This window comes from Etheostoma spectabile, chromosome 13 (genome assembly GCF_008692095.1).
Source record: "Etheostoma spectabile isolate EspeVRDwgs_2016 chromosome 13, UIUC_Espe_1.0, whole genome shotgun sequence".
NCBI classification, from domain to species: Eukaryota; Metazoa; Chordata; class Actinopteri; order Perciformes; family Percidae; genus Etheostoma; species Etheostoma spectabile.
The window spans coordinates 24,428,078-24,443,904 of record NC_045745.1 but is presented as its reverse complement, the minus strand read 5'-3'; the positions used below and the strand labels follow the sequence as shown (position 1 = coordinate 24,443,904).

General features: G+C 42.3%; 1 long non-coding RNA gene across 1 annotated transcript in view; it reads left to right on the top strand.

Annotated features, from left to right (window-relative positions):
• Window positions 1-8,965, top strand: part of LOC116700050 (uncharacterized) — a 21,352-nt gene extending 12,387 nt beyond the window's left edge. The window contains exons 2-3 of the long non-coding RNA XR_004334554.1: window positions 3,554-3,559; window positions 8,955-8,965. This is a non-coding gene — a long non-coding RNA (uncharacterized LOC116700050). The remainder of the gene's footprint in view (window positions 1-3,553; window positions 3,560-8,954) is intronic.
• The last annotated feature ends 6,862 nt before the right edge of the window (window positions 8,966-15,827 follow it).

The following is a 15,827-nucleotide window of genomic DNA, read 5'->3' as shown; positions in this document are numbered from 1 at the left end:
TAAGTCCCTCATTGACCACACTTTCCCACTCTGTTCACTTACTATACCTGGAGTCTTAGCAGCAGAAGGGTGTCCGAGGGTGCGTGGTTGAAGGTGTGATGCGGAACTGGTAGTAACGGTCGTGTCGTCTCTCTATGTATAGATCCTGACTTCTGGGTCCTGGTGATGAGAATAGGGTACCAGTCTGGAGGACTGATCCTCTCCTTGTCTCTTGTTTTGAATCGTTGTTGCTGCCTTTCCTTCGTGGTCGTTCTGACACCCATATGGCTGCGTATGAAACCTTGTCCATCCCTCCTGTCGTTCCTACCTGCCACTCCAGCTCCACCCGTTACGCTGTTGGTCTGTTGTACATCACTTTGACCAGGGTCACATTGGTGCAGGGGGTACCTGTTAAAGAGACAACACACATCAATATGTGAAACCCCTGTACCAGCAGGACAGGGGTACACAGGGACGTTTTTCAGCTCTCTGAAGGATGCAGCTTCATTTTTGCCAAACAAATGTGGTATAATGTTCTATCTGACTCAGCAAGTAAGCAATAGTTTTTCCAAAATGTCAAACTATTCCTTAGCTCTAGCAGTTAACAACAGATATTGATAAGAACTTACTCTTGATCACTAAAGTGACATTGATTTCAGTTCCTCCCACTGCGTTGGAAGTGGTGCATCTGTACTCGCCGCTGTCTTGAGTCTCATCTGTGTCTTTCACAGTCAGATTGGCCCATGCAGATGTGCGCAGCAGTGCGTACTTTGAGGTGTCTAGGACGCCCACACCCTGATTGTTAAACCAGGTGATTTCACTGACAGGAAGGTAGTTGGATCTCAGGTTGCAGGTGAGCTGAACGTCACTCCCCTCGTATACAGACACAACTCTGCGCTGTGTCAGCAATACAGGAGCCTCTACAGGGGACAATGAATAAATGAGTTAATTAACAAATCATATTTGCGTTTTTTTTGTCAGGTGTGTCTGACAATGTGCACTGACTAGTGTCAGCCTGCAGGTTTTGGTTTGGACCAGAAGTGGATGCTTAGCATGGCAGGTGTAGGGTTTTCCGCTGGGGCGGTGCCGTAGCGAAGGATCAAGATGTTGGAGTTTTTTCTCCACCTTGCCTGGCCATCTGGGCTCCACCACACCAAGGCTTTGGGGCCCCTCATCCAGGAGCAGGATAGCATCAGATACTGTTTATTATTAGTCACATAGGCAAACACCTACGGCTCTGCAGGGGAATATCTAGCGGAGGGAAAAAGGCTTAAGGGAGACGTGAACAATGAGCAAAAAACACTCTTTCCCCTTCTTTGTTTTACCATGGCGTGTGTGCCACTGTGTTGATTGTTTGAGAGCCAGGTGGGAGCCCAGGCAAGTAAACAAGCTGTTGGAGTTGGGCCTTCAGATGGCAGCAAGACGGCAGTGTGGTCCGTCTTGGCCCACTGGTTCCCGAGTCCGGTCCAGTGGAGAGTGGGGGAGGGTGAATCCGCGGGCCAAGAGCAGAGGAGTCTCAAAGTGGTTAATTCAGAGCTGCTCAACAGAACAGGAGGGGGAGCCATGGGTGGGTCTGCAGGGGAGAAGATTCGCGTAACAAGGCAATGATGTGCAATTTGGGGGTTCTGTAAGGTAGAGAAAGCACCTGGGGTTTTACGTATTCATGATGTTAGGTTTGAAACATATCACCCAAGATGGGAGGAAAATGCTTTTTTAACTAAAGATATTACTTACCACCTTTACCTGTAATGACACTAGGTAACACAGATGAAGTCAAGTCAGTACAAAGCCTGTCTTCTCTAATGTGAAAAATGTGTACATAAGGAAATGGTCTCTATCTCTCTTGGGGATGAGTTTCTTTTAGTCAAACACATGATCTTAGTAACATCAATGCATAAAAACTCAGCACAAACAAACAAGAAGAGAAGCAGACAAGCCTCATCGGCCTTGACTTCACAGCAAGGTACCTGCCAGAGAGTCCCATCAACTTCCCAGGCAACCTGAACAGGAGAACAGGTCTGCAGCAATTCCACACTCTGCTGTGTTGTGTGTGTATGTGTGTGTTGTGTTGTGTTATTTGTGTGCGTGTAGGTGGTGGTCTATGTTGTAGGAGTGCTTGTGTATTTATGAGTGCATTTGCAGCTTTTGGGTCTGTTTTAAAGTCTGTGCGTACAGGAATGTGAAATATGACAGATGATAAAGACTGAAAGAGTTTGACTGTTTAAACAGAAGAAGCAAAGGAAGTTTTGGGTAACACTGAAAACAGTTCAATTGAAAGTGAAAGATCAGGGAATTGTGTTCAATGTTAATAATGCTGAAATTCAAAGGCGATACAACTTTTGTTCTTTGGTCTTGTGCTATGAATGTTTAATCTGAATTATCCTCTTTTCCACTCCTTGCTATTTGCAGCACAGCACCAGACAGAAAAACACAGTCGGACTGGGTGGAGAGGTTCACAGAGGAGCGAGGACTGGATGGCATAGTCTAAGGTCGAGGTACAGATCACACTCACAGTAGACGGTCAGGCTGATGGTTTTTTTTGAGCGGGTGTTAGGTAGGTTGTCGGGCCAAGCAGGCGTAGTCGCCAGTGTGCATGGTTAGGCTTAGTGATGGGTAACTGCGGCCAGTGTAGACTGGGAGTTGGTTGTAGAACCAGACGTACTGACGGCCGGTTGGACTGGGCTTGACACAGTAAAGAGACAGTCTCTCTCCAGGGCTGAATTCCCCGCTTGTTATCTGTACGGAGTCAGTCTATCTGAGGGATGTCGGGCCAACTGAGGAGAATAGACATGCCACACTCAAGATATGAAGGATACAGACATGTTATGAAACACACAACAGGAGACACTCCTTCTTCTTCATTTCTGCACTGCAGCAATTGGAAGTATTCTCACATAATCTTGACAGTTTGCCTATAGGGATCATGACTGAGCGTCTGCAATGCAACCTATCAATGCATGGTTTTACAAGTTGCAGGTTTGACAATGTTATGGTAGGTAGGAATTTTTTAAGTTATCTTCAAGATGGCACATGGTGACATTTTCAGTCGGCAAATGCCGAGCTGCATGTCCTTGCAATTTATTGATCTACACACATCAAATGCCAAGAAGGAAAGTGAAAGTAAATAAAAATGGTTTTAAATGGCATTTGACGGTTATATCATAAACCCCTAAATGTCAATTAAATCCATTGGCATTTGAGGCTTATATTTATATCTTAAATTTTGACAAGACCAATCCTACCCAAACTCCCAAATACTCACAGATGGTGTCCGCCATAAGCGGTTAGAGCTCTCACTGTTGACGGCGTTGCGTGGCACACAGCCGGTGACCAGCCGGTGTGGTTGGATTGAGTTGGTCACGTTGATAATGTTGGTGTTTCCCTGTGCAAAGGCTGAGTGTTTCCGCTGCGGTCTCATGTGCCACATATCTGGATGGGTCCAGTGCCATTTCAGATTGCAGCGCATCCACATCGTAGATCCTCCAGGAGATACATCACCATCAGGAGGTGAAGGCTTACTGAGGGAACTGTATTCAGAACGTTCACACCAGTTAGGTATGTTACAATCTTGAAGAACATTGTTCTTCGTCTCTGTTCTTCATCTGCTTCAGAGTGCAGATAGTTCTTACCTCGGACAGTGAGGTGCACTAGTAGTAGAAGACTTTGGCTCTTGTTCATGATAGAAAGCCTGGCAGGTGAACGGCCCTGTGCAGCCAGAGGCAGGTTCGTCGATACTCACAGCTGCACTGTTTGAGATGACCGTGAGCTGTCCAAGCGTCTGGGCCAGCTGCTGGATACCTCGTCCTTTTCCCCAATCATACACCACAGCTCTTATAGCTTCAGTTCCAGGCATGGTGAACGCTCCATATGTACATCTCAGGTAAGTGGGACCGCATTCCAGGATCACGCTTTGCCCACCATCATACACACTGGTGTCCTGGTACACCACCTCCCATTTGGGATTGATCTCCACGTCTGAAAGAGGGAGAGGATACACTGACATGCAAGCAAGGTGTGGCAGTGTGTGTGTGTGTGTGTTGTGTGTGTGTGTGTGTGTGTGTGTGGTGTGTTGTGTGTTGTGTGTGGTGGGTGTGGTGTGTGGGTGTGTGTGTGTGTGTGTGTGGTGTTTGTGAGTGGTGTGCATGTGTGTGGTGTGTGGTGTGTGTGTGGGTGTGTGTGTGTGTGTGTGTGTGTGTGTGTGTGTGTGTTTGTGAGTGTTTGTGTGTGTCTGGGTGCCCTGCCAGTGTTCAGTTACAGGATTTGATTACACTGTAGCTTTAAGGTATTCCAAAACAGATAACTGGATTAGTCAAATTATTTTCTGTGTGTTCATTCATCAACTATCTTAGCTTTCTTCGCTATGCTCATTATCTGTTATTCCAAATTGACTTCAGTAACATGTTCTGCTGTTACGAAAAACATCAGACAAAACTCCTTACATCTGTAAAATATAATGTGACTATTTTTTTCCAGTTTTATTTCTATTTTCTTAGATATTGAACCTGACTGATAAATTGGCCAGGCCAATATATCTATTCAGATAAGCTCATGGTGATAATTGGGATCAGTTCATGTTTTGAGTACCAAATAGTGACAACAAATTGCAGTACAGAAATGTCAAAATTTTACATTTAGAAACTGTAATGCCATATATTTTTTCACCAAGAACATGACAATGTTTGTTAACTGTTGAATGTCACACTAACATTAGGTCACAAATTTTTGTGAGCCTTATCCAAAAAGATCTGTGGTTGTATATACATTATAAAAAGAATATTGTTATATGTTGTTATGGAATTATCCAGCCTTAATATCAAGAATCTGCTGTGCCATACTTCCATCTTAATTTGAATTACAACGATTCTATTTAAAGTCTATAAATGATAAATATTTTGTCTTAATATGTTCATCAAACATTTAAATCATTTAGTGGAAAACCAATTTCAACTGCTACTAGATAAGGCAATTGAATGTAAAGCTATTGGAAACCCCTTACCATAGGGATAAAGGTGAGCAGGTTGGTGGGTAGAAATAAAAACCGCCAGCAGTTGGGCCACCATGGTATCATGATGATCCTAAGTCAAAAAACCACTTTACTCCAAAAAAGTTAGCAGAGATGATAAAACGGTCCAGCTCGGACACACAAACTGCTTGTAAGGCTTCCCTGAGATGCCCTGGTGTGTCTTTTCTTTCTCTGCCCAGAAGTTTCTTGGAGAATGAGTGCTTGCAATGACTGATTAGACTGAGAGTAGGAAGGGACGTAGGGTAACTAAACTGATTTGGGCTAAATTATCATGTGTTCTTTTCTCTCTATCCCTCTAGCCTTCTTTCTTTCTCCTGCGGGGTTAGAAACACGGTGATACTGTGCTCCTCAATTATACAAACAGACATATAGATGGACAGTTTACCCGCCACACACACGCATGACTATTGCACACACCTGAACACTGAACATGGGCATTCCTCCACATAGGCCGTTCACGTTTATCTGCACTTAAAACACATTTTCACCCTATTATCTGGTGTGTGTGATAAAAAGTGGGAATGGTGATGATTACTAATGCAGATATAAACAGTCATCTTTAAAATAGGAGGTTTAAAAAGGGTTTATAATGTCTAAGATCTTTTTTTGCCCTTTGTTTCAATACAAGTTTAACAAAAAAGTTGAATATACACAAACGCAAAAACCTGTGTTTCCCTCATTCTAGTGATCTTTGGCACATAATGGAAGCCTCCAGACTTTAATTTAAGAGTCACGTAAGGACCAGAGGGCAGCGTAACGCTATGATGGGATTAGGATTAAAGATTTAGAAATCTGGCATTTTCAGCAGTGGTCTGTATTTCCTCACAGCAACATGCCCTGGCCATGACAGCTGACTGGCCTCCTTTAAAGATCTAAAGTTACCGACAAAGAGATGCTGGACTGCACCATACACATTCTCATCCCCTGAACTACTTTTCTAAATCAGTGTGATTAATAATCCTAATGTGAGTAATGTGTTTAGAAAAAGAAGAAAAGAGAAGGAGGAACTGTTAAGTGGAGCCAAACCATGATATGAGCGTGCATATGAATGAATGCAGGACAGAGATCAGTTTTTCCTCACTTTCCAAAGACAGAATGCAGCAGAGTCAAATGGAGTCGCCACTTACCACCAAGGGCTTAGTTTATCAACCAAATATACAAAAAATATAAAAGCAATAACTTAAAATTGCATAAAGATGAATACGGTGCATCTAGGTTGGAATAGGAGGAATTAGTCAAAAACTTTTTTCTTTCACACTGAAAATGCATGTTAAATCCTTTTATTTATTTTAAGCCATAGCATGCCTTTGTAGTAGTACTAATGTCTTTATCTTAAAAAATAAACATTCACTTTAAATGAAAGTAAACACACATAATAAATCTTGAATGCCTTTGAGTTTCCTAGGCCTCTTCCGAGATTCAAATGGCGCAGTTATCAGAAATGCATATATTGTTTGGTGTAGAGTGTTATAGGAAAACTGATTGGTTTATGCACAAATAATGTGAAAGCAAGACAGAATCGCAGCCTTCTGATAGTGACTGATTGCTCTGAGGCCTCGGCTATGAAGCTCACTGGCAATGAAAGATGCAGCGTAGAGAGAAAGGATATGTGAAGAAGAACCCAACTCGTGCATATTGAGCTGCCGCTGAAGCTAAAGTGAACATCAAGGCTGGACAGTCTGTGAATGCCCCATGAAAGGAAGCAGTTGATCTGTAGCTACTAGTTTGCTCAGGGAAAATACCCTTTGTACTTCTGTCTGACTCTGCAGCAAGTAAAGGAATTTTCTAAATTTCTCTCTAAGCCCCATAACGACTTTTACTCATTGAGAATAGTAGCCAAACGTAAAAAATATTTTTAGTATGTGTTATCTTTGCAGCTGCATTGCAGAGAGGGAGTTCATCTCAGGCCATGTTCATGATGATTATAAAAAATCAATGACAGATCACTGTAGTGGACTGTGTATGTGATGCCATAACTAGGTCAGGGCGTAACAGATTAGTTAATAGGATAGTATTTTAATGCAAAAATGGTAACATAGATACTGAATAATTGGTGGAACAAGACTATGAGTCTCAAGACAGGCTAGCAGTTCTGTGAAGCTGTAGGCACCGCAGTGCTTTGAGTCAATGCTAACGTTAGCAAGCTAGCAATGACAATTAGCATACGTTAGATATTTAGCATGTATAATGTTTACCATATTTGCCATTTAGTTTAGTGTGTTAGCATGCAAACGCTTGCTTCTTAGCACAATGAATAAAACATGTCATAGCAATCTATCAAATAGTTCCCAATTTCAATCTGGACCAAAATGGTGGATTGACCAATGACCACATGCCATCCACCGAGCCCTGCTAGCATGAAATCATACCAGATTAGAAATACCTCCAATGAAATATCCAACAGAAATGCTCTATAGATTATTAAAAAAGTGTAAGTAGCTTTTAAATGTTGGTGAATATTACATGAGAACGTTCCAATGCCAGCCCTGAGAAAGAGTATATTCAGAGTAAAGAAAGAGAAGAAGAGTGGTTGTATAGTTTTGTGGTTTTCAGTCACTGTTGATACAGTTTACAGAATAATTTTTATTTAAATGTGAAAAATTGAAGGCTCATCAACAAAAACCAGTGTTAATGAATACGAAATCCACAGATCCACAATAAAAACATCAATTCTTCATACCAACAAAATTGTTCAGTAAATAAAATGTTTTAGATTTTTTTTTTGCAAGAAAACTAAACATACAAATACACACGTAAATAGAACAGGAGGTTAAAACCAAATGGGAGGTCTGCGTTTCTCACTAAAGGTCAGTGAGTAGACACCGGATAGAGAGTGGGCTATAGATAAAATAGGAAATTATAATCTTTTTTTTCTGTATTTATTTTTTTTTTTTTTTACAAAATAATACCATAGAGGATTAAGTAAGGGGTCAACCACTTGGACTAAGAGTAATCCAATAATGTAATACATCCATGCAATATAATTTTTCAAATGACAGTCCAAATCATCTTAAACTGATCTTCTATCTCAACACCTAAAACATGGTTCACACAATCTTCCTTTTTAATAATAGATACACAATAAAAAGAGAAAATGCTTCAAAACTGGACTTAATTTTAAGTCCAACAATAAAGCTGCAGTGTTCTTTGATCTCCAGTGCTATCCACAATGAGCAAGGTTAACCAATTTTCCAGCCTTCTCTTAGGAAATGTTAGAGTTTATTTGGGTCATTTCATCGAGCTGCTTTACAGGTTTTAGTTTTTGACGAGGTGTTCAGACGTACTGCTCTTTGGAAAAGTGTACGCCACCCACTCCCAGGGAGGAGAAGCCAGGCTGGTACGAGGGGTAGCTAAAGATGGCGTGGTGTGTGAGGAGGAAGAGGGGAGAGGAAGTGTTTTTTGGCGTGGGTTGTGCCGCTGCTGCTGGTTGCAGTAGTCGGTGTGAGGAGGTGTAGGGGTGTGGGGCAGAAATGAGAGAGGAGGCTTGATGGGAGGGGAGTAGGGTCTGGGTAGTCCTCTTTTTGCAGGCCATCTGTAGCTTACTCATATGCTGTGTTGGAAGCTCTTCATAAAACCGCCCCGGTGCTGTGGAGAAATGAGATACATTAAAAATGTATCAAAATTAGAAAACAAACACATCTCCTACCGAGATACTGATCGTGACACTGTTTAGTAGTACTTAAAGGTACCCTGTAAAGTTATGACCTCCTAGTAGTGCTAGTATGGACTGTCTCTGTTCCCTTAAGATCACAGCTGTTCAGACGGTTTGGAACTGGCCAACACGGCAAGTTCACATTCATGCAAAGACTCCCTGGCAAATCCTCTGATCACACAGCTCCTCTAACATGGAAGGATTTTAGCACACATTTTGCGTTATAAATGCTGTTAAGACCAAGCCTTTACATACAGTCATATACAACGAATTACAGAGCTTCTTGCTGTTAAGTACCAGCCTTACCTACATCTATAAATAACGAATAAGAGCTTCCATAAGCCATAAAGTAACTTGTAACGTATTTACAGAGTACAGTGCATTATTTACATCTAAATCTGAATCAAAGTGATCTCTTGTAAGAGTTGCAGATTCTTGTGCAAATGCCATGATAATAACAAGTTCATGTACAAAATCTCCACTTCAGCCCACTGGCACTCTTGAACATGTGAATACAAACACAACACAAAGGTTACCGGATATCATCTGCGGTCTTTTCCTAATGGCTGGGACATTTTTTGGACGAGAGTCATTTCTGTAAGAGAATAAAGTTAGATGATATGATGGGTAACAGGGATACAAAGCATGTTGGGGTTAGAGAGCTAATGGCTGTTACTTAGAGGAGTCCGCCTTTTCTACTTTCTATTTTGACAGCACAGGACTGTGACGGTAATGCCCATCACTCCGGCAGCCAGTAATAAGGACTCGTGATGACATCACCCGTTGCTATTGCGGTAGAGGCTTTTCTCACGAAAAAACACACAAACTCAATAAAAAAATCACACAGACACATTTCTTGTTTACAGTAGTCAGTGTAAATCAAATGACCCCAGACTCCGGTGAACGTACCTGTAATGCTGACCTCCAAGAGCCCGATCGTGTCCCAATGCTGTTGGTGCATCACACATAGGTGCCTTTCAGGTCATATGTGCCGGCCCTTTAAGGGTAAGGACGTTGTCTCGAATCTCAGCATTGCTCGGAAGGAGCCATTACTCCTGCAAAAATACAGAAAAGTTGTGAAACTAAGAGTCTCGTCAATAACATAACTTTCATTTAAACATGCAGTGCCCTTACATTTGCGACCTCTACTGCTTGTTTTGTGATCTAATAAAACACAGCAGAAGCACAATTTCCACATAAAAATGTGAACTTTTGGGAATTCTGGGAATTATCCCATTTAACGAGACAGTATTGACAAAACGGAATAGACAAAAGCAAAGGAAAGCGATGGTGGTTGTTGGCGCATTTGTTGTCAGTGAACGAAAATTAAATCATATTGCATGAAGAATGAGCAACAAATGTGCTGGGAAGGATGGACCACAACCTCCTTGATCCATTGTAATAGGTGATATCACTAGAATAGTAAATGTGAGTGAAACACACAACAAACAGGTTATACTCACAGTCTCCATGATACAGAGAGACAGCCGGGTTGGCACTAGCTGGCAGCTGAGCTGGACTTCCTCGGTTCAGGTACCAGTTTCCTCAACCCCTCCACCGAAACGTCTGGCTCATACTGGTACAAAAACGAACACAAACAAATAACGGAAATTAGCTTGTAATAGTGTTAATATTTATTCTGTATGGTTATGAAACGTCTGTCATCTGGTACCAAAACGAACCAAACAAATACGGAAAATGCGCTTGTAATAGTGTTTATTTTTACCTGCATAGTTGAGCTTGAAAAGACTTACACTGAAATCGGGGTAACGCTGTCAGTGAAGACTCCTCGTTGTAGGTGGTGACGCAGGTAAGCTCTCCTTGTGTGTTTCTTGCTGGGCACCAAAATGTAGTCACTCTGACAGTTAACGTACCGTCTGAGGTCCTGTACTCCGGCGTGGGTCACTTCTCCCGGCACCTGTCTCCCACTACTCAGATCAAGTGGAATCAGGGTCAGACACAGAGAGACACTGATGTAGGCTGACTTGTAGTTAAGTGAGATTAACAACTAGGCAAAAAGGTCAGTACAATAAAGTAATAAATTTTAAAAAGGTGGAGGGTGAAAGAGAGGAAACATCCGTCTTCCACTAAAGCACACACACACACCACACACACAGACCACAAACCTTTACTGGGTGGTTTTCCATTGGCAGAGACGCAGGTGGCCAGGGAGTTTTCACATTGGATGAACGAGCAACCAGCGTCGGCTGTGGACAGAGTCATCTGAGTTGTTGGGCGAACTGACGTGAGTAAAATATACCAAACAGAGTTAATTTAGCATTAGCATTTTTTAAAGCATGATAATATTGCATAATGTTTAACTATGGCAGCTATTCAAGGGCGACAGGTAAAGCTATAACTTGACTTACAGATTAGATACAGCAGTCACCCTCATTAACATTTTTGGAATAAGCCCTCTGTGTGCGTACATTCAGTATGCGATTTAAGTGGGGTGCCTTCTCTTGTTGCAAAATGACCACAGATGCATGCTCCCACCTCGATCCCATCAATCACTAAGGGTGTCCGAGGGTGCGGTGGTTGACAGGTGTGATGCGGAACTGGTAGGTAACGGTCGGTGTCAGTCTCCCTACTGTATAGATCCTGACTTCTGGGTCCTGGATGATAATAGGGTACCAAGGTACTTGTCTATCACCATGGCTGCTTCGTTAACAGTACATGCATGTTTTAAATTGGGTGAGATATGCCTGAACTTTTGTGCCTTCTAACAGTGCTTGGGATTTAGAAAGTCCTGTTGGCTTAGATTCAACATGCTTAAGAACTCTTTTACACATCCAGTCATCCTGTTGCTAACCGAAAAGCAGTTTGCGTGCCATTCAATCTCATCTGGTATAGTAGTGAACATGCTTCTTTGCCATGACTGTTTAGTATTTCCTGTCATTGTTGTATGTATGTGTTATTGTTGTTGTGTGCTCTTTGTGGTATTTTTCTTGTTTATTCGGGGGGGGGGGTTTCTTCATTTCTTCTTTGAGTTCGCGCTGCTTGCTGCGGGGGAACGGGCATAAAGGCATGTCATTTGTGAACTGACAATATCGTAGAATGTGCGAAGGATGAAGTAGAGAGGAGGGGAAATGAAGAATAATTCAGTTAACTTGGTAGCCCATAGGATGTCAGAGTAGGAAGAAGACTATCAGAACGGAGATGGCAGATTCAGAAGAAAACGTGGTCATGGAGTGACTTACAAGAAGCAAGGCAGTATCAAGATACACAGGAGTAAGAGGGTTAGTCCTGATAAGTATGTATTCTTTTTGTTCTCTTTCAGTATAAATTGCGGAGTATATAGCATAACATGCCACTCATTTGGCAACTGTTTTCAGTTTTTTGGCTTTTTTGTTAAATGATAGTTATTAGGTTTTTGAGAGTAAAGAGAACTGAGTGGGTCTAACTTTCATCAGTAATTATGTCAAACAAAAAATAAGAAATCAATGCTATGATGAGACTAAAACTGTAAACTGCCCTAGCATAACTTCTATTTTTGCCCACACTGCTTCTCTTCTTGTTTTACTAAAAAAATATTTTAAAAGTATTGTTTTGTGTTTGTTTGATAAAGCCACTTTAGCATACAGTAATAGGTGCTATGCCCTGTACCGTCCTTCCCATGAACCCCCCCTCGCCCCCCCCCGCCAGCCAAGACACTCTGCCACCCAATGTAATTTATTCTAGTATCTGCCAACTGTTTCACGGCCAAAACTCTCGTCACGTTGCGTGTATTGTCCCCAGACAACAATAACAACACATGCATAGTGTGCCATGTATACAGCTGGATGTAATGGGGAAAAAGTCCCTGTGCTTTGAAAAGCTTAAACAAAAATTACCAACTCTGCTTAAAATATTTGAACTATAATATAGAAAAAAAAAGAAAAAAAAATACAGCGATTGATAGCAAAAGATAAATCATGCCCATGTTTATCCCAGTTCAAGGTGTCCGGCAGGCGTTTTTACAGATTCTCTCTTTACAAGGTGCCAATTTGGGGATCAATCCTATCTGGGCTGCAGGGGGTTTTTTTTTTTTCGTTGCAAGTCCGTAGTGGGCCACACGACAAAAGTCAGCAGAAGGGGTCTGAGGTCCTTATGTGGGTGGAGCCTCAGTCTACACCAGCATGCCACAACTCATGTCTGCTGTTCGCGTGATGTATGTGGAGTGTAATGTGGAGGTTGAAGTGTGTGAGTGTGGTGTAGTTGCATTTGCAAGCGTTTGGACTCTGTTTTAAAGCTCTTAGTGTGTATCAGAGAACTTAGAAACAGAGCGAGATAAATAAGACATGAATGCGTTTGACTGTTTAAAACAGAATTAAACAAAGGGTTCTGGGTAAACCTGAAATACATGAGTTTAATTGAATGATTGGAAAAGATCAGAGTTGCGTGTTTCAGTTGTTAACTACAGGTGGGGCTCGGCAGTTGGAAAATGGCAATCTGCTAGACCTGCATTCCGCATATTCTCTTTGTTGTAACAAGACTATGTTTTATTGTGTTCTGTCCCTGTCTGAATAAATAATTACATTACAAAATATGCTGAAAGGCAATAACATATTGTTCTCTTTCGGTTTTTCTCTCGTCTTTGCTATAGAATATTAAATTCTGAGTTATCATCTGTCTTTAAACTCTTGCTGATTTTGCAGCATCCAGACACGAAAACATCAGGTTACTGGTGGAGAGGTTCACAGAGGAGCGTATTACCTGATGGCGTATAGTCTAAGGGGCAGAGTGTCACGATCACACTCACAGAATTAAACGGTCAGGTCGCTGATGGTTTTTGGAAAAACGGTTTTGAGGTTAGTTTGTTCTGTGGCCCCAAGGCAGGCGTGTTGCCAGTGTGGCATGCGCGTATATCTTAGTGGATGGTTAACTGCGGTCCCAGTGTAGACCTGAGTTGTTGTATGGCATAACCGTGTACTGACTGGCCGGGTTGGCTGGGCTTCGACACGTAAAGAGACCGTCTCTCTCTCTCCAGTGGCTGAATACTCCTTCCCGCTCTGTTATAGCTTCTGTACGAGTCCTCTTCTGACCTCGGTATATCCGGGCCAACTGAGCGATAGAAAATGACCTTGCACACACTCAGATATGAAGCTGCGCATACATGTTACTAACACAAGAGATCATGAGTGACTCAGCGTCAGTCATGGTAGCTACAAACACTGGCCTCCGTACCGTCAAATTGAAACCACTGGAGTTCAAACATTTACCATCACACTGCAAGCAGGTTTATAAAGTTTGTTAGGTGATTACTTATGCAAGTTATCGATTCAACCGCATCCGGGCATAAAGTTACACTTTGTCTCGGTGTGAGCAAGATTTGAGATGTGTTACCTAATGCTTTTTTCTGTATTTCTGTCATATTTATATGGTTACTAACTGATAGAATTCAGTTAAAGTGATTCGCCTGCCACAACAAAACCGTTTTGACTTGTATTTTTTTTGAAATATGTTATGTCGCATATGTGTTTGTGTTATGTTGTGAATGTGCATGGGAGTTCCTGCTTGTCCGTCTAGCCACTGAAAAGATAAATATCCGGAGAATCAGGCCAATTTCCAACAGCCTGTCAGTCTATAGACTGTCATGGTTGGCCTGAGCTCATTACTATTCTGCTTGCCTAGTTGCGGCTGGGCAAAGGCTTGCTACTAGTGCTAGGCTGCTCATTGGGCTAGTTGTTGCCAGATTCAGCTTGAATATATACTGAGTAACTGCACTTAAAATTCAAAGCTGAGATCTTATCTACTAACCACACTAGAATGGCATTAATACAAGGTAACCAAGCATTTTTTCCACTATAAAAATAGTAATGACGACCATAGTCGACAGGAACCTTTAAAACCGTGGCTGAGCTCTAAAGAATAAGGTAACTATTTCAGAGAATTCCCTGGAGAACCTATAAACCTCCGATTCCCAGAGTTTTTGTTCTACTCTCGGTCTTGGTGTCACGTAACACTATCCTATTTTTCGGCCTCCGGTGGCGCAGTCGTACATGCACCCCGTGGATAAATAGGGTGAGGCTGAATATCAGGTCAGCAGCAGCCTTGGCAGTATGAAGAAGATTAAATGGTGTGTTTAAACTTAAAGCATGTAATACAGAACGGCTACTCTAGAATCACAAAATACAACGTATAATCTGAAACAGTATATAATAGGGCTTGTTGTCCATAGTTTGATAATTGGTTATGTTGAAAGTTTTGTATTAACGAAAGTAGGTATAAAGCTTCTAAAGTCTTATGGTTTTGATTTTTTAAAACTTGCAAACAACCGAACCAATATTGAACGTCAAACTCCCAAATACTGCAACAGATGGGGGGGTCCACCACATAACCAGGTTAAGCTCTCCTGTTGACGTTGTTTCGGCCACAAACAGCGGTAACCAGCCGGTTGTGTTGCGATTGATGTTGGTCACGTTGATATGTTGGTGTTTCCCCATGTGCAAAGGCTGAGAATTTTCCGCTGTCTGGTCTCATGCTGTGGTCCACAGCATACTGGAATGGTCCATAGGGCCAGTTCTCCAGATGGCAGCCGCTCATCATCGTAGACCCTCCACCGGAGATACAAAATCACTCATCAGGAGGTGAAGGCTTCTACTGACGGGAACTGTCTTCATGACTAGGCTAAAACAATTTAGTTGTGTTGTACCATTTTGTTCCTGCTGCTTTAACGGAGAAACCCCCCCCCCCCACTCCCCAACCACACCACGCCTAAGCTATGCGGACAACAGCATCGGTAATGTTTGAATAATCAACCTACGTCACCTCGTTACTTTTTGTAATGTCCAATGATTCATTGTTTTTTGCATTATTTTCATCATCTGTTCGCTAAGACATCCCTAACTCAAGCTCTCTGTCTTTGCTCAATCTGTCCCATAAGGTCCCCTATCTGGACCCACTTTCCTCACTCTGTTCACTTAATACCTGGAGTCTTAGCAGGTCATGCAGGGTGTCTCGCTAGGTGCGGTGGTTAACGAGGTGTGTGATGCGAACTGTAGGTACGGTTGTATCAGTCTCCCTACTGTGTATCCTGACTTCTGGGTCCTGGATGAATTATAGGACCGTCTCGGGTGGTTTGATCCTCGTCCCGTCAGTCTCCTGTTTGAATCTTTGTTGCTTGCCACTCCTTCCTGGTTGCTCTGACCCCCATATTTGCTGCAGGATGAAACCTTGTCCATCCTCGCCTCC